The 18,742-nt window shown below is 42.6% G+C and overlaps 1 protein-coding gene across 6 annotated transcripts in view; it reads right to left on the reverse strand.

Moving 5' to 3' along the window:
• LOC118372706 (transcriptional repressor p66-alpha-like) overlaps positions 1-13,176 on the reverse strand; it is a 45,472-nt gene extending 32,296 nt beyond the window's left edge. For 5 of the 6 annotated variants that reach the window (XM_035758667.2, XM_052475063.1, XM_035758669.2 and 2 more), the window contains exon 1: positions 13,031-13,175. The gene's annotated coding sequence lies outside the window, so the exon portion shown is untranslated. Of the gene's footprint in view, positions 1-13,030 lie in introns of all 6 variants that reach the window. The other variant, XM_052475064.1, reaches the window with a different exon arrangement.
• Positions 13,177-18,742: the final 5,566 nt, after the last annotated feature.

The following is an 18,742-nucleotide window of genomic DNA, read 5'->3' on the forward strand; positions in this document are numbered from 1 at the left end:
AGGGGCCTGCAACTATAGTTTTCCTTCACAGAAAATAGATTAATTTCATCAGATGACAACAAAAGTGCAACACTTTTGGCTAGCAGAAATTACAATAAGAAGCATTTTAGATCTGCGTAGCAAGATTTTTTTTCTGCATGAAAAACACAGAATTCTGCATTAACAGGGCCCCTGGTAGATATAATTCATATAGGCCCAATATACACTGATTTTTGCACAAAACATTAGGAACTCCGTCCTAATATTGAGTTGCACCCCCTCCCCTTTTGCATCAGAACAGCAACAATTCATCTGGGAATGGACTACGTGTTGACTGATTCCCACAGTTGTGTCAAGTTGGCTGGATGTCCTTTTGGTGGTGGACCCCTCTAAATACACACGGGAAACTTTTGAGCGTGATAAACCCAGCTCTATTGCAGTTCTTGACACATACCGGTGCACGTGGCGCCTACTACCATACCCTGTTCAAAGGCACTTGAATCTTTTGTCTTGCCCATTCACCCACTGAGCACACACACACACACACACACACACACACATCTCAATTGTTTCTTTAACCTGTCTCCTCCCCTTCATCTACACTGATCAATAAGGGATCATAGCTTTCACCTGGTCAGTCTGTCATGGAAAGAGCAGGTGTTCCTAATGTTTTGTACACTCAGTGTAGGCATCTCAATCAATTACATTTTTTACGTTGGGAGTACCAGTGCTATGATTTTTTTTACATTTAGAGCCCTGCGTCTAACACATACTTCAGCCAATATGCTGGTAACAAAACCTGAACTTGAATCTTTGGAGCAGGCTATCTGTATATGATGAAAAACATCACACTATTTGTTCTGAATTGGAAGTGCTTTACTGCTGACATGCACACTTTTTGGGACCACATCAACAGTGGACGAATGAACAACATACTGACATATCCCTTTAAATCTATTCTGTTACAGGTGTTTGTGAATCTTGATGCAAATTAAAGTATGTATCAACATCAGGGATTACTTATCCTTACGTCAAATACAGAACTCTAAGCCCTGAGACATGCAACCACGAGTTGCCCTCCTGGAACTCTAAAAAAGTTCCAAGTATTTGCTAACATTGATCTCGAACCAAGCCTTGAAGGAATCCAAAATGAGGAAAATGTATAGCCACAACCGATTGCAATTGTACCAAACAAGGTGGCTTGGGATACATTTCCTATTGAATTTAACCTTCAAACCACACGTTCCTGGTGACAAGGGATATGTGATCTGCACAGACTATCCTATGAGTGATAATCTCGCATTTCAGCTAAATTACTTCAAAACACACATCACAAATCCTCTAAATCTAGCCAAAAATTACAAAAAACTCTCCACACACATTCATATCAGATTACATTTCTTGGAATTGGCCTGCGGGACGAAGTGGGCATTAAAAAAAAAATTCTCTCCCACAGCACTGAACAGACAGTGAACAAAAGACTACACACTCCTATTGTGTCACATCCACAGCAACCAAAACAAAACAGTAACCAACCTACAGCACTACTGCCTACCTGGAAGCTATTGAAGCTGTGACAGTGACATACATTCTATAGGTGGGCTAGATGAAGCTCAGTCAGCACCTACACTAGTGTAACATCAGTTCAGTACACAGCTAGCTGGCCTGGTTGCGACACAGGCAGGCAGCAGGGCACCCGGATGCTTAGTCCCCCTCTTGGATGAGTGCCTTGATGCTGTATTCGTGTGGCTGCCGCACTGAGTGTTCCAGAGTTGCCATGTCAGCACTGGCCAGTTAAAACAGACAGTGGGAGCTATTGTAAGGAGAAGAACTGGAAAAATGTAGCAATGCCAGAGCCCTTGCTTCTTCATCCACGACTCTTGCTAAACCTGGAGTAATTGAGAATGTTCTGTGGCATTCCAGAGAAGGAGGAGTGTGATCACATTTTGTAACAGTTTCCATGAGTTTATATTTTTATGATGTCGCAAACATCATCTGTCCACTAGTCAACTCAATGCATTAATCATGTGAAAATAGAGGACACAATGATAAGTTGGTGCAGACAGGATAAGTCCTATGGTTCTCATAAAAAGTCACGACTCAAATATATAGGACACCAGTAGACACAAGCACATCATTCTTGAATAAGCTATATGGCCTACCTACCTGGTTAACAGGTGGTGATTTCCCTATGGAATACCAGAGCCAACCCCAAATGTCTGATGAGCTTCACAGCTTCATGTTGAAAGAGTGGAGCCTCTCATTTGTGAATCTACACAATGAGGAACCATGCTTGAATTGAGCTGCCTGTTGACCCCTTGGGCAATGAGTTGCCATGTTGAAGATGATGGCCTGTACTAAGTACACAACTCAGTCGTCAATGACTCAAGAGTACGTTTAAAAATAAAACAAACTTCCTCTGCCATCCAGGATCTGAAATTATAGGTCAACTGAAAGCAATTTCTTGGTAGAATTCTGTCTTGTTGCCTTCACCTGTCAAACCAGTCCAGAGGAGTCAAGGAGAGAAAGATGCTATTGTGACGGACTCGAAGTGGGGTGCTCTCTTCTTCCTAAAACTAAGGCTCATTGGTCAGCGTTCACATTTATATTGATCATCCACGCACCTGATCACCGAAGTTCTAACCTTTTCTGGGTTACTAGGCTTAGGCTGAATCCAGCACAAACACAGCGTTCCTCAAGTGGTAGAGCTGTTCTGTTTCTGACATGAGGAAACGGTAGACTTGGTACACACAGTTGAGTCAATATGAAGTCCAACAGGGTAAACATGAAGAGTACAGACATGAGATTCCTCCCCCACCTCTCAGAATAGCCTAGGGCCTGAGGGTTGGTGAGATCTGGTGACCAACACAGCTAATGTCCTATAGTAGGCCTATTCTCTCAATACAAAGAAAACAAACATATGGATAGACAAGGCATAGCCTAGAAATGTGCACAATACCACCACAGGACAGATCCCAATAGAGACAACCTGATGTTAACATCCGAGATGGCATAGCAGTTCAGACGTCTTTTGTCCTCGTCTTGTCGTGTCCTGTGTATATATATATATATATATACACACACAACTTTTTTTCACATACATTTTTTTTTCTCCATCAACTCATCTTCAAAACACTCTCCTGCAACCCGCCTCACCAATTTATATTTATAAATAAGTATTATTTACCTCAAATCTGCAATCCTCCAAGAAGCTACCCAGAAACTCCAAGAAGCTAGCCAGAAACTAACCAGAAGCTAGCCAGAAACTAACCAGAAGCTAGCAAGGAGCTAGCCAGAAGCTAGCCAGGAGCTAGCCAGAAGCTAATTCAGAAGCTAGTTCAGAAGCTAGTTCAGAAGCTAGTTCAGAAGCTAGTTCAGAAGCTAGTTAGCTTCTTTACTGGCAAATCGTTAGTATTCAGCTAACCACGGTTTGTGGTCATCAGCTATCCTTTAGCTCGAAAATCTATCGCCAGTTTTGTACGACGCAGCGCGGCTCGGAACGGAACATACCGGACCAATTTTTCTCTCCATGTCCTTGGATTTCAACTGCTCTCTGGACATTCATTCCCGGATCTGACAGCTAACTAGCTGCTATCCGTGTGTCTATCTGCTCTCGTCGACTCCGGAGCAAACATCAATTACTCCGGAGCTAGCCAGCTCCGTCAATCACTCCTGAGCTCCGTCAATCACTCCTGGGCTGCAGTCACCTATCCGGACCAGTTTTACTGCCTACGCGGAGCCCCACCGGGCCTTCACAACTGGACTGCCGACGTTATCTACCCGAAGGAGATCCGGCTGGCTCTTCCGTCGCGACGTTACCTGAACGCCCATCTGCGGCCTGCTAACCGTTAGCTGTCTTACCGGCTGCTCTCAGAATAGACAATAGGACAATTTATTTATTTTTATTATTATTATTATTATTATTATTATTATTGTTTCTTCTTGGGCCTCTATAACTATATCTATTGTTTTTATTTATTTTTTGTTGTTGTGTGATTTGGACTAATCCCCTCTACCACACGGAACCCCACTAATCTACTGACGGAACGCAAGAGGTGGCTAACAACAGACCTCCATCCTATGCTAGCTTGCTACCGATGTCCTGGCTAGCTGTCTAAATCGCCGTGACCCCCAAACCAACCACTCCACTCACTGGACCCTTTTGATCACTCGACTAAGGATGCCTCTCCTTAATGTCAATATGTCTTGTCCATTGCTGTTCTGGTTAGTGTTTATTGGCTTATTTCACTGTAGAGCCTCTAGTCCTGCTCACTATACCTTATCCAATGTATTAGTTCCACCACCCACACATGCAATGACATCTCCTGGTTTCAATGATGTTTCTAGAGACAATATCTCTCTCTTCATCACTTAATACCTAGGTTTACCTCCACTGTATTCACATCCTACCATACCTTTGTCTGTACATTATACCTTGATGCTATTTTATCGCCCCCAGAAACCTCCTTTTACTCTCTGTTCCAGACTTTCTAGACGACCAATTATTATTGCTTTTAGCCGTACCCTTATTCTTCTCCTCCTATGTTCCTCTGGCGATGTAGAGGTGAATCCAGGCCCTGCAGTGCCTAGCTCCACTCCTATTCCCCAGGCGCTCTCTTTTGATGACTTCTGTAACCGTAATAGCCTTGGTTTCATGCATGTTAACATTACAAGCCTCCTCCCTAAGTTTGTTCTATTCACTGCTTTAGCACACTCTGCCAACCCGGATGTTCTAGCTGTGTCTGAATCCTGGCTTAGGAAGACCACCAAAAATTCTGAAATTTTAATTCCAAATTACAACATTTTCAGACAAGACAGAACTGCCAAAGGGGGCGGTGTTGCAATCTACTTCAAAGATAGCCTGCAGAGTTCTGTCCTACTATCCAGGTCTGTACCCAAACAATTTGAACTTCTACTTTTAAAAATCCACCTCTCTAAAAACAAGTCTCTCACCGTTGCCGCCTGCTATAGACCACCCTCTGCCCCCAGCTGTGCTCTGGACACCATATGTGAACTGATTGCCCCCCATCCATCTTCAGAGCTCGTGCTGCTAGGCGACCTAAACTGGAACATGCTTAACACCCCAGCCATCCTACAATCTAAACTTGATGCCCTCAATCTCACACAAATTATCAATTAACCTACCAGGTACCCCCCAAAGCCTTAAACGAGGGCACCCTCATAGATATCATCCTAACCAACTTTCCCTCTAAATACACCTCTGCTGTCTTCAACCAAGATCTCAGCGATCACTGCCTCATTGCCTGCATCCGTAATGGGTCAGCGGTCAAACGACCTCCACTCATCACTGTAAAACGCTCCCTGAAACACTTCAGCGAGCAGGCCTTTCTAATCGACCTGGCCGGGGTATCCTGGAAGGATATTGATCTCATCCCGTCAGTAGAGGATGCCTGGATATTTTTTTTAAATGCCTTCCTAACCATTTTAAATAAACATGCCCCATTCAAGAAATGTAGAACCAGGAACAGATATAGCCCTTGGTTCTCCCCAGACCTGACTGCCCTTAACCAACACAAAAACATCCTATGGCGTTCTGCATTAGCATCGAACAGCCCCCGTGATATGCAGCTGTTCAGGGAAGCTAGAAACCGTTATACACAGGCAGTTAGAAAAGCCAAGGCTAGCTTTTTCAAGCAGAAATTTGCTTCCTGCAACACTAACTCAAAAAATTTCAGGGACACTGTAAAGTCCATGGAGAATAAGAACACCTCCTCCCAGCTGCCCACTGCACTGAAGATAGGAAACACTGTCACCACTGATAAATCCACCATAATTGAGAATTTCAATAAAGCATTTTTCTACGGCTGGCCATGCTTTCCACCTGGCTACTCCTACCCGGTCAATAGCACTGCACCCCCAACAGCAACTCGCCTAAGCCTTCCCCATTTCTCCTTCTCCCAAATCCATTCAGCTGATGTTCTGAAAGAGCTGAAAAATCTGGACCCCTACAAATCAGCCGGGCTAGGCAATCTGGACCCTTTCTTTATAAAATTATCTGCCGAAATTGTTGCCACCCCTATTACTAGCCTGTTCAACCTCTCTTTCGTGTCTTCTGAGATTCCCAAAGATTGGAAAGCAGCTGCGGTCATCCCCCTCTTCAAAGGGGGGGGGACACTCTTGACCCAAACTGCTACAGACCTATATCTATCCTACCATGCCTTTCTAAGGTCTTCGAAAGCCAAGTCAACAAACAGATTACCGACCATTTCGAATCTCACCATACCTTCTCTGCTATGCAATCTGGTTTCAGAGCTGGTCATGGGTGCACCTCAGCCACGCTCAAGGTCCTAAACGATATCTTAACCGCCATCGATAAGAAACATTACTGCGCAGCCGTATTCATTGATCTGGCCAAGGATTTCGACTCTGTCAACCACCACATCCTCATCGGCAGACTCGACAGCCTTGGTTTCTCAAATGAATGCCTGCCTGGTTCACCAACTACTTCTCTGATAGAGTTCAGTGTGTCAAATCGGAGGGTCTGCTGTCCGGACCTCTGGCAGTCTCTATGGGGGTGCCACATGGTTCAATTCTTGGACCGACTCTCTTCTCTGTATACATCAATGAGGTCGCTCTTGCTGCTGGTGAGTCACTGATCCACCTCTACGCAGACGACACCATTCTGTATACTTCCAGCCCTTCTTTGGACACTGTGTTAACAACCCTCCAGGCAAGCTTCAATGCCATACAACTCTCCTTCCGTGGCCTCCAATTGCTCTTAAATACAAGTAATAATATATGCCATTTAGCTGACGCTTTTATCCAAAGCGACTTACAGTCATGTGTGCATACATTCTACGTATGGGTGGTCCCGGGAATCGAACCCACTACCCTGGCGTTACAAGCGCCATGCTCTACCAACTGAGCCACAGAAGAACCACATATATTATATTATATTATTATATTAAATACAAGTAAAACTAAATGCATGCTCTTCAACCGATCGCTACCTGCACCTACCCGCCTGTCCAACATCACTACTCTGGACAGCTCGGACTTAGAATACGTGGACAACTACAAATACTTAGGTGTCTGGTTAGACTGTAAACTCTCCTTCCAGACCCATATCAAACATCTCCAATCCAAAGTTAAATCTAGAATTGGCTTCCTATTTCGCAACAAAGCATCCTTCACTCATGCTGCCAAACATACCCTTGTAAAACTGACCATCCTACCAATCCTCGACTTTGGCGATGTCATTTACAAAATAGCCTCCAATACCCTACTCAACAAATTGGATGCAGTCTATCACAGTGCAATCCGTTTTGTCACCAAAGCCCCATATACTACCCACCATTATGACCTGTACGCTCTCGTTGGCTGGCCCTCGCTTCGTACTCGTCGCCAAACCCACTGGCTCCATGTCATCTACAAGACCCTGCTAGGTAAAGTCCCCCCTTATCTCAGCTCGCCGGTCACCATAGCATCTCCCACCTGTAGCACACGCTCCAGCAGGTATATCTCTAGTCACCCCCAAAACCAATTCTTTCTTTGGCCGCCTCTCCTTCCAGTTCTCTGCTGCCAATGACTGGAACGAACTACAAAAATCTCTGAAACTGGAAACACTTATCTCCCTCACTAGCTTTAAGCACCAACTGTCAGAGCATCTTACAGATTACTGCACCTGTACATAGCCCACCTATAATTTATCCCAAACAACTACCTCTTTCCCAACTGTATTTAATTTATTTATTTTGCTCCTTTGCACCCCATTATTTTTATTTCTACTTTGCACATTCTTCCATTGCAAAACTACCATTCCAGTGTTTTACTTGCTATATTGTATTTACTTTGCCACCATGGCCTTTTTTTTGCCTTTACCTCCCTTCTCACCTCATTTGCTCACATTGTATATAGACTTGTTTATACTGTATTATTGACCGTATGTTTGTTTTACTCCATGTGTAACTCTGTGTCGTTGTATCTGTCGAACTGCTTTGCTTTATCTTGGCCAGGTCGCAATTGTAAATGAGAACTTGTTCTCAACTTGCTTACCTGGTTAAATAAAGGTGAAATAAAAAAATGAAATAAAAAAAATGTGTTGCCCTCTGAAAAATGTTTATGAATCATTAAACAGGGCCACATTATGTGACATATCATAGGGACATTGTCATTTGCTCCCTCCCTGGAGCTCTAGTCGTAACACGCACATCAAATTTGCTAATGAAGTCTCTTCTAAAGATAATAAGAGCATGTGCATCTATAGGTTGGTTCTACCTCATACTACACACCCTGACTTGAATACCTGCACTGGCCCTGCTGCTAGTAGGCTATAGCCTAGTAGTAGTACATGAATCGGAAGCCCCCGTAAGGCCCCAGAAACCCATCCTCCATGACTACATCCCTACAGTGTCAGGAAGCTGGTCTCAAGGAAACCAAAGCTTGTGACTGGTTGACTCAGACCATGCGTGGCTGGCCCTCCTGCATTTCCTGTTAACCACTCGATGACGCTGTACACTTCCCTGGCCTGTGATCACAGCAGAGAGAGGACACCAGCCCTCTATCTCCCATCTGTTTATCATACCGGCAGCCAATCCATAGTTGTCTCCCATTCCCTTATAACCTCATCGCTCAAGATGACCATGCTACGACCTGTTCAACAATCAATCGGTTCCATTTCCCACTGCTGTCCTTGAAGGTGCCCTGCTGCTTTGCTATTATAATAATATATCAGCCAGACATATGGATGGATGGAAACCATATTCATCCCTCCATATAGTGCAGTAGGCTTCTAAATTAGCCCTAAATTGAGGAGCATTACAAGTGACCGACGCAGAGCTGAAAATTGTATTATTACAGAGGCGCCCCTTTATCAGTGAATCTCCAGTCATTAATCAGCTGAGGAGGGTCTGACATCTCTCTGGGAAATCACAGGTACAGCTTGCTCCCTGCGGGGCTGAAATGGAGCACCAAACAAATAAATAAAAATCTATCCCATGCATTCTGTAAGCTTTCAACAATGGATGAACATACTAGGCCTATAGTAATAACCACTACATACTAGAGGGCGACCGATTAATTAGGGCCGATTTCAAGTTTTCATAACAATCGGAAATCGGTATTTTTGTGCGCCAATTTTGACGATTTTTATTTCATTTATTTTTACACCTTTATTTAACTATGCAAGTCAGTTAAGAACACACTTATTTTCAATGACGGCCTAGGAACGAGGCAGAACGACAGATTATTGCCTTGTCAGCTAGGGGGATCCATTCTGGCAACCTTACAGTTAACTAGTCCAATGCTCTAACCACCTGCCTCACGAGGAGCCTGCCTGTTACGAGAATGCAGTAAGCCAAGGTAAGTTGCTAGCTAGCATTAAACTTATCTTATAAAAAACAATCAATCAACGACGGTCATTGCTCCAATGTATACTTAACCATAAACAACCATAAACATCAATGCCTTTCTTAAAATCAATACACAAATATTTATTTTTAAATCTGCATATTTAGCTAAAATAAATCCAGGTTAGCAGGCAATATTAACCAGGTGAAATTGTGTCACTTCTCTTGTATTCATTGCACGCAGAGTCAGGGTATATGCAACAGTTTGAGCCACCTGGCTCTTTGCGAACTAATTTGCCAGAATTTTACGTAATTATGACAGAACATTGAAGGTTGTGCAATGTAACAGGAATATTTTAGACTCGTGGATGCCACCCGTTAGATAAAATACGGAACGGAATAAACGTTTTGTTTTCGAGGTGATAGTTTCCGGATTTGACGTAAGGCTTGTATATCTGTGTGTTTATTATAGTTAAGTATATGATTTGATATTTGATAGAACAGTCTGACTGAGGGGTGGTAGGCAGCAGCAGGCTCGTAATAGTCAAAGGTATATGGTTTAGAGAGAAATAGTCGATGCGTTATAACTCCTGTAATAACTTGCAGCTGAACTTGAAAGGGATTCCTTCGTTATTTTACCATTCATGTCTTCAATAGAGAATGTCTTGATCTACTTCAAAGGTCTGTGTTTCGTGCAGGCTTAAACCGCCTCGGCGTTTTGATACCCGTGTAAATCTCACTAGGATAAGGTAACATTTGTCAAAATATTATGGTGTCATGGGAATTATGACTCGCACTTTGGTAGTCAATTCTTACCATGTCCATTATTAAAATAGGATTTCCTGCATATAGAAATTACGGTTTTTGTTTTCAACATTCATCACAGGTAACATAAACTCTATTTTTATTCAAACAGAATAAAACAGAGAAATTACTTGTTAGCTTGCCAATATTCCATGAATATGGATTTGTTCAGTTTACATCCTACATCCTGATATTACCAGGTTATGACCACTAGATGATGCTGTTCCGGCTATCAGGTGATTTTTTTTCTCTGTCTCAAAAGTGCACTGCAAATGCGAGCGGTTTCACATAACAAATGAAAATATCCTTCAGAAATGTAAGAGGGGAAATCTAAAGACTCAACAACAAGCATGGGTTGGAAATATGACTAGGTTGTGTCTTTGGCTGCCGGACAATGAAAGACAGTTGAGAACATGAGAGAAATACTGGTTTCAATGGCATATGAAGAAGTGTTTCTAAAATAATCTCCTTAACATTCCTATGGTTGGAACATGGAAAGACCTTCCACATCCAGATTTTAAACAATTACATTTATGGTTCAATAGTTTCAAAATGTTGACTGCCTCCGCTCAGATTGCAAGGTGGGTGACGTTGCAGCGCGCAAAAGGCAATGGCCTTAAGTCTCCTATTGGAATGGACATGCCTCAAATATGTGGACAGAACCAAGCCTTTAGATATTAACAATGATCCTACATTACAATTGTCCAGATCCCAGAAATGTTCCATATGCACAAAAATCTTATTTTGCTCAAATTGTAACCAAATTTGTTTACATCCCTGTTAGTGAGCATTTCTCCTTTTCCAAGATAATCCATCCCCCTGACAGGTGTGGCATATCAAGGAGCTGATGAAACAGCATGATCATTACACAGGTTCACCTTGTGCTGGGAACAACAAAAGGCCCCTAAAATGTGCAGTTTTTTCACACAACACAATGCCACAGATGTCTCAAGTTGAGGTAGCATGCAATCGGCATGTTGACTGCAGGAATGTCCACCAGAGCTATTGCCAGAGAATTGAATGTTAATTTCTCTACCATAAGCCACCAATGTCATTTTAGATCATTTGCCAATACGTCCAACCGGCCTCGCAACCGCAGACCACGTGTAACCACACCAGCCCAGGAACTTCACATCCACCTTCATTCACCTGTGGGATCATCTGAAACCAGTCACCCGGACATCTGGTGAAACTGGGGAGTATTTCTGTCCGTAATAAAGCCCTTTTGTGGGGAGAAACGCATTCTGATTGGCTGGGCCTGGCTCCCAAGTGGCACCTGCCCAGTCATGTGAAATGCATAGATTAGGGCCTAATTCGTTTATTTCAATTGACTGATTTCCTTATATGAACAGTAACTCAATAAAATCATTTTAATTATTGCATGTTGAGTTTATATTTTTGTTCAGTATATGTAATAAAACATCTCATTAAAGTTTGGCTACATTTTCAGGTGCCTCCCCTTATGTCAGCATCGGTTTGGACTGCATGGGCTGTAGCCAATATGCATAGCCAATATGTATATTTGGGTTAATGGCCTTGGTGCCCTAGCAGATGTTGGTGCCCTAGCAGATGTTGGTGCCCTAGCAGATGTTGGTGCCCTAGCAGATGTTGGTGCCGTGGCAGATGGGCACCTCTTGAAGACTAAATGTCCTTGCCCCTAAAATTACGAAATTCCAGGCCTGCTATATACATGTTGAGGTGGGGTGGTATATGTGTGTGGCTTTTGACCATTTCTTTGGATTCATCATGTTTTACTAATTGTTAGAAAACAGTTTGATCCAAATTGGATGTTTACGACTATAATATTATTTATATGAATCCAATTTGGCTCTGATCAATTTCTCAGAGATCAAATTATATTTCAACAAAATAATGTTGCAGGTATGCTAATCGTATCGGGGTTTTTTTACTACAGAAACGATGTCAGAACATTCTGAGATGGTGGGTGTCATGGCTTGCTGAAATGACATGGAACTACCCAAATGAGTACTTTAATCATGACACAGAACCATAATAACTGCTTGCTTGTCATACTGAATGTGGCGCGCACATCGTCCACCATAAAAAAAACAGTACATATTCATACACACACGTTTAATGAATGAGAGAACATTCAACTACACATCAAAATAAAAACGTGTTCACGCAATTCTGCGAGAATGCCGGCTTCTGATAACAAATATACAATTATTGAATATCCTTTGTTGTACTGTGATACAGTGAAGAAAAAAGAAAAATTGAATTACAACAACAACCTGTCTCCCACCACAGTCCAACCAAATCGATGTTCCAACTCGCTAACAACATAGCTAACTAAAGCCAGGTCGTGAGATAGCGTCGCAAGTTAGCATAGCTGACACTTGATTCATATTACGGGGAACACAATTAAAGACGTCCTGATCGTGTTTGGGTTACATGTATTCTTAAAATGTATAATATTTCGTGTATATAAAACAGTAAGTGGTGGGATTCACCAAATTCCCACTCATGACAAGCTAACGTAAGCAGGCTGGCTAGCTAACGAACTCGCTCGGACACTCGCATGTATGTACAGACAGACAGCCACTCCGGGATTCAGTCACAAAAATAATAAAGGAATCCCATTTTTGAGAGTCGAACCCAATGTTGTTTTTGGACTAGTTTAATGCATGTTGTAAAGAAAATACTTGTATCCGACTTTTAGAACATTAACCGGTACACGTTTACATGCATTATTTGACTTTTGAAACGGTTTGTTCTGACTTTGCAGTGGCTAGCTAATTACAGCTAGCGAGAGACACACAAACCATTACCTAGGCTAGCACTCACAGCAGTTAGCCAGTTAGGTAAGGATATAGAATTACGTTAACGACTGGAAATAAGTTTTAACTTCGTCTGTTTAATTAAATTCAAAATCAATATTACTTTAACCCATCAATTGAAATGATATCTTAACTTACGGAGAAGAGGTGTCGCTGTAACGCTTTTCACTTGTTTTGACAGACTATTTACTCCTGTAATTCGATGAAGAAAGAAAAAAAAAAAAAAACGATCCCGGGGATCCCCTCTTCAGCCCTGCCCGCTGCGACTCCGGTTGCCAAATAATGAGCTTCACTCTCATACATACAGCGTCACATCACTAAGCATGCGCATGTGGTCACACAAGGTGGCAACCGAGTCCGATTACATTAGTGCCACTGAGTATATCATGTGTGTAAAAATACATTTCAAATGTCCAGTTTTCAGTAGCCTGTCTCATCATTGCAATGCTTTGCCCCACAACCACCACAGGAATACTTTCCATCATTCTATCTACCTCACACCAGTGCTGTAATCAATTGTCAATTCAACAATTATCAATGTCTAACATGAATTAATGTCATAACATTTTTTAATTACTGTCTCTCCATGAAACTAACAGAGCATTTATTTATTTTTTACAAAAAATGTCCAAATCTAGTGCTATAGCTAGTCAATGGAAACGGTTAATGATGTGTAAATATTTCTCATATTGTCATGATGGCACTTGACAATTCAGTGCTTTGAATCCTCCCTAAAACAATCATGGGCAGCTCTTTCATTCACAGTCCATACAACAGTAAACAACAACAACAAACAAACACAATATTGGTACCAACGTGTAACATACCAGATGTATGAATGTACTATATGATGTCTCCACTGTCTTTCAATGAGTCTGGACCAATCTCAATAATTCTCCTGATCATGTCTTTGGGGGCATGAGGATCTTTGAACAGTATCTCAGTGCAGACATGTCAGTTATTGCGAGAGAGGGACAGGGAGAGAACAAGAGAGAGAGAGAGAGAGAGACTACGGAATCAGAGACAAGTAACAGAAGTGGGAACTGGGGGCTGAATAAAAGGATCCACTTTTGGGGTAAATTCCACCAATTAAACCCCTGTATATCACTATTATTGACCCTTATCAATATCACAATCACACTGCAGTGATATCAATACTATCCCCCTGACTAAGTAATGCTGTGAACCTAATTCCAATCTGAAGTGAACCAGACCTAATACTGATCACCTGGGCCGATAGAAGTGTCTTCGAACTAACTAACCTTGGTGCCGTCATTAATTTAATCAGTTATGAATTCAAATATGCAAGCATATACATTGGCCAAAAGTGTGTCTTATGCCTGAACTCTCAGGTTTGATCCAAAAAAGCTAAGGGCACACAAAATCAGTGCCCTTGTCTGGCCACTGCATTCTCGAGACCAAATTTGTAGTGTGATCTCAGAAGTAGTTCATAAGAATTCCGGTGGCATACGGTTGGCATCCTCTTCTAAAGGAGTTGGTGACATTCCCTTCCTTGGATGGATCAGTGTGGGAAAACAACCTCAACAAACAGGAGCAATTAAACCGTACCTATGCACTCTGCACACTCCATTTTAATTGGGGCCAAATGTCAAGCGATGTGTGAAGTGTCAGAAACCTGTTCTTTAGAGAAAATTGAGAAATAGTGCTTTATAGCTTCAAACCAGTACACAAACAGAAGATGAGTCATATCAATGTCGGCACAATGTGTGACACTGGCTTAAAGCAACAAGGCACTATCAACTTAATCCCAACTGAAGTAAAGGAGCAAAACAAGGAAATACCCCTCCCTGTCACGATCAACAGGACTCACTATTTGGCAGGAAGCGTCTCCTTTCAGAACTGTTTATGCTGACACTGATCACCAAACAAGCATCACTGCCCAAAAACATTTATGAACATACCTAAAAATCTAACAACATATTACTTTCTAAAATTACGTACAAATTGAGAGGCTGATTCGTATAAATTGATTGCATTTTTTGGGGTGAACAGAAATTGTTGTAAACTTGTTGAGTGTGCAAGTCATATCAAAGGAAAGACAGCCATGACATCTGCATGGCTGACTGGTAACAAAGACTGTCATGTGACCATTACTGGCTGACCATTAGGTCGGTATTTATCCCTGCAGTAATTCACCATCAGGAGTGAATAAGGAACATTAAACGAGATCGACAAATCAGACGCAGCAGTCAAAGGGAAAGAGTAGTTTTACAAGGTATCCTCCTCTGTCCTGTGCCTGAATGATACTCTCCCCCAAATAACTCAACTCTGAATCTCATGTTGGACCCACAAGATACATGATGTCTTGTCTTTATGGGCCCTTGTATTGTACTATGTAGTTAGTTGGGGACAATTTATATTGTGAAAGTGATGTAATGATAACTATACAGGAAATTATTCCTAAGTAACTGCACAGTACAATATGAATATAGATGACTACTGTGTGAATAAGGAGTTAAGTCAATGTATCTCTATAATATCAATGTATGTAGGCTATATAAAAGTACTGCATATTTATCACAACCCACTGAGCACAGACGTCAATTCAACGTCTACTCCACCCACGTTGGTTCAACGTAATTTCATTGAAATGGCGAGGAAACAACATTAATTCAACCAGTGTGTGCCCAATGGGAACACAGTAGTGGGAAAAGTCATGATGAACTCAATATAGAACTCACTTCTAATAAACACTAAGTACACTTACTGACAAACATTCCATAACACTTTGGTTGCAAATACCATGTTTATTCAGACTGCTATCAAAAAAATAATTGAAAAACGGTGTAATCATTTAAAAACACATGCATTGAATAGAATATGGGAAGCACTCAAACTTTGTGTCCATATATTTGTTGTTTTCAACTGTGGTAATGAAAAAAATGTTTGAGATGTGTATTCAAAAAGGCAGATGGGTTTTTATGACAGGGCCAAATGCTACTGAAATTCACTGTCTCAAATCAGGTTTATCAAAACACAGCTCAAATGGGGGCCCTGATGGTCCATGAAATAACTGCACTTGGTGGACAATAAATTCAAATCTTATATTACTATTGAATTCAAAAGTTGTGCTACAAAATGATGACTAGTTGTGAAAATCCTCAGGAATTGGCTAGCAGCAGCAATTGTATTATTTGTAGTGGATTCATATTAGTAAACTCAATGCATAAGGAAAATACCATCCATACAAAGTAAACCACACTGTTAACCACAACAATCCTTAAATTAAAATAAATTATTGCGGGTGGTCATATCTGTTTGGATGCTTCTCTCTTTGTTGTTATATTTGTGTTCCAGCAGCCACCGAGTAGACTTCAGCCAGGACAACTTGTGCTTCTTCCTGGCATTCTTTCCTCCTGTTCCTCAGTGGGGCCAAACAGTTCGGGTTCCTTTGGCCCAGTGTCTTTGGTACAAGTAGTGTGAGTGGTCATATATCTTTGGCTGCCTCTTTCTTTGTTATTCTCTTTGTGGTCCAGCAGCTGCAGAGTACCCTGGAACAAAGATGTCTCTGCCCTAGACCCGGCCTGCGTTTCCTCCTCTTCCTTAGTGGGGCAATAATACTTTTTAGCACTCCCAGCATCCTCCCATAGTATCCTTGTAAACCAATGTCACTGTTATTTATTTGGCTCAGCACTCTGTCAGCTGTCTGTAGCACGTTCTCCAGGTTCTGGTAGTCCTCTGAGAGGGCTGCAGCCACCCTGCAGTGCTCCTGTTGCTGCTCCTGAACCTCTGATCCGAGGGGCTGTTACTGTGAGAGGACAGAATTGTGTTCGAAGATCCGAAATTGGTGGTCAGAGTAAAGGCTCTTGCACATGGACTTCAAGGCTTTGTTATTTGTCTGCAAGGCCCTGTACTAACTGGTCAGAGTCTGAAGTTTGTTCTGGAGGCCCTGGTAGTCTGCCTCAATGTCCTGGAACTTAGATTTGAGGCTGTGATGCTGTACTAGGAGGGTTTGATGTTTAGAGACCATTGTTTTCTGCTCGGAGATCAGCTCCTAGCATTCAGCGAGGAGGCTGTGATGATCCCAGAGGAGTTCCTGATGCTCACCCTCTAACCCTTGGTGCTGCCACATAAGTGCTTGGTGCTGTGACTTCAGAGCCTCATATGCTGAGCTCTCTGTCTGGAGTCTCTCACTCAGCTGGACACTGTAGACTTTTGCTGTGTCCAAAGCTGACTTCAGGTCTTTGACCATGGCCTCACCTTCCACAACCAGGCAGTGGCATCGACTGCATTCGGTCTGCAGGCTGGAAGTTAGGTCCCTCTGTTCTTGCTTGCTCTTTTCCAGGGCTGGACTCTTCTCATGGAATTTCTCAGCCTTGACAATCTCCGAGGCCACAGCCTCCTCCAGGTCACTGCTGACTGCTCTGGTCTCATAAAGCTCCTCCAGCACACTCTAATGCTTGGTCGCCTCGAGGTCAGCCTGGAGCTTCTGTCTTCTGATCTTTTCCTTTGATAGTTCAGAGGTCATTTTGATGGTGCTTAGACTCATTTTTGCATTTACCTGAAGGACGGCCTTTACTTGAGCCCTCAGGTCCTGCCCTTGGGAGCTCAGATCTCACTTTTCAGAGATCCCTCTCTCTCTCTCTTAGCTGGTCACTTTGAGCTTTATCTGCAGATGTAGCAGACTTCAACTCTTATAGGTCTTTCACCATAGCTGTTTGCTCCTGCCCTGCTCCTCTGCCAGCTGAGGCCAGTTGGTCAGAGATTATCCTTGGTTTTGCTCTGTTCCTGATTGGCTCATCAGCTCCAGCTCCTCAGCCTCAAGCTTCTTGATCTTGCTCAGCTCCGTTTTAAAGTCTGATGCAATTTTGTTGTCCCTCAGCCAGAGCTGTGTGTTGCTCCTCTTCCAGTGAAGCCTGTAGAACAGCTTTAGCTGCCCTTTCCTTCTTCAGAACCTCCCTCTGTGCAGCCAACTCTGAATCCTCCCCATGGGATGGACGTGTTGCAAGGGATAAAGATGACTTGTTCCCTACCTCAGCAGACTTGTTCTTGCTGGTAAAGGCAGATAATGTGGAAGAGGCAGCCTGTTCCTGGACCTCCTGAACAATAGATGAGGCAGACTTCTCCTGCCTCTCCTCAACAATAGTGGTAGACTCCTTTCTCTGCCCCTCATTCTGGGGAAGCAGCATCACACAGAGGTATCTAATTTTAGTATGTGACCACTCTTAGAGCATATTTGACTCACATTAAGAATAACAGTATCATGATTCTTACCAGTGTCCTCAGGATGGAGGGGACTAGGGTCCTTGACTTCCTCAATGGAACTGTTCTCCACACCGTGGCTGGTTGAACCAAAGATGGCAGAGCATTTGTAGAATTTCTCCTGGACGTCCTGGACTTCCTCAACAATAGAGACAGACTTCTATTGCTCTATCTCAAGGATAGAGACAGAATTCTCCTGCACATCCTCAAAGATAGAGACAGACCTCCTGCACATCCTCAAAGATAAGAGACAGACCTCCTGCACATCCTTAACAACAGAGACAGACTTCTCCTGCATATCCTCAACACAGGAAGTTGGTGGCACCTTAAATGGGGAGAAAAGGCTCATGGTAATGATTGGAGTGAATCAGTGGAATGGTATCAAATATATCAAACACATGGTTTCCAGGTGTTTGATGCTATTCCATTTGCTCTGTTCCGTTCTCCCCTCAGCAGCCTTCACTGATCCTCAATGATAGAGACAGACTTCGCTGTCTGCTTCTCATCAGATTCCTAATGCAGCAACATCACATGAAACAGAGGCATCTATGTTGTAGCATCTTTACTCACACTGAGAATGATTCTTACCAGCGAATACTTAACATATAATTCATATTGAAAATTTGT

This window comes from Oncorhynchus keta, chromosome 22, assembly GCF_023373465.1.
Source record: "Oncorhynchus keta strain PuntledgeMale-10-30-2019 chromosome 22, Oket_V2, whole genome shotgun sequence".
NCBI classification, from domain to species: domain Eukaryota; kingdom Metazoa; phylum Chordata; class Actinopteri; order Salmoniformes; family Salmonidae; genus Oncorhynchus; species Oncorhynchus keta.